This window comes from Mus pahari, chromosome 19, assembly GCF_900095145.1.
Source record: "Mus pahari chromosome 19, PAHARI_EIJ_v1.1, whole genome shotgun sequence".
Taxonomy (NCBI): domain Eukaryota; kingdom Metazoa; phylum Chordata; class Mammalia; order Rodentia; family Muridae; genus Mus; species Mus pahari.
Genome location: NC_034608.1, coordinates 9,272,146 through 9,273,487, shown reverse-complemented (window position 1 = coordinate 9,273,487; position 1,342 = coordinate 9,272,146).

Below are 1,342 nucleotides of genomic sequence, written 5' to 3'. Positions count from 1 at the left end.
CAGGCAGATACCTCTCCTCTCCCATCTGAATAGTCTTAACCCCTAAGGAAATAGAAGCATTCATCAAAAGTCTCCCAACAATACAAGCCCAGGGCCAGATTGATTTAGTGCAGAATTCTACCAGACTTTCAAAGAAGAATTAATGCCAATACTCCTCAAACTATTACACAAAATAGAAACAGAATGAACTCTGTGAAACTCATTCTTTGGTGCTATAGTTACTCTGATACCTAACCCACACAAAGATCAAACAAAGAAAGATAATTCCCGAACAATTTCCATCATGAACATTGATGTAAAAATACTCAATAAAATTCTGACAAACTGAATTCAAGGACACAAAAAAGATATTATCCACCATAATCAAGTAGGCTTCATTTCAAGGATGCAGAGGGTGGTTCAATATACTAAACCCCATGAATGTAATCCACCATATAAACAAGCTGAAAGAAAAAAATTAACATGAACCTCTCACTAATTGCCGAAAACAGTTTGAGAAACTTAACAGCCTATCTTGATGAAAGTTTTTGAGAATGTAGGATTACAAAGGGTATACCTAAACACAACAAAGGCAAAATACAACAAGCCAATAGCCAACATCAAATTAAATGGAGAGGAACTTAAATCATTTCCACTAAAATCAAGCACAGACAAAGCTGTGTGCTCTCCCTATATCTCTTCAATGTAGTACTTGAAATTCTGGCTAAAGCAATAAGACAACCAAAGGAGACCAAAGGGATATATTTTGGGAAAGAAGAAGTCAAAGTAGTGTTATGCATAGATGATGTATGATGGTATATATATATGACCCCCAAAATCCTACCAGTGACTCCTACAGCTGGTTAAAACCTTCAGCAAAGTGGTTGGATACAAATTAACTAAGAAATCAGTAGCCTCTCTCTACACAAGTGGTAAACAGCTGAGAAAGAAGTTACAGAAACAGTACTCTTCACAATAGCCACAAATAACATAAAATATCATGTTGTAACTCTTACCAAGCAAGTTAAAGATCTGTATGGCAAGAACTTCAGGTATCTGAACAAAGAATTTGAAGAAAATATCAGAAGATGGAACAATCTCTCTTGTTCATGCATCAGTAGGCTTAACATAGTGAAAATGGCCATCTTACTAAAGGCAGTCACAGATTCAATGCAATCCCCATCAAAATTCCAACACAGTTCTTTACAGATCTTGAAAGAACAATTATCAGCTTCATATAGAAAAACAAAAACTCAGGACAGCCAAATGGAACAGTAAAAGAACTTCTGGAGGTATCACCATCCCTGACCTAAAGCTGTACTACAGAGAACTAGAAATAAAAATTGAATGGTATTGGTATAGA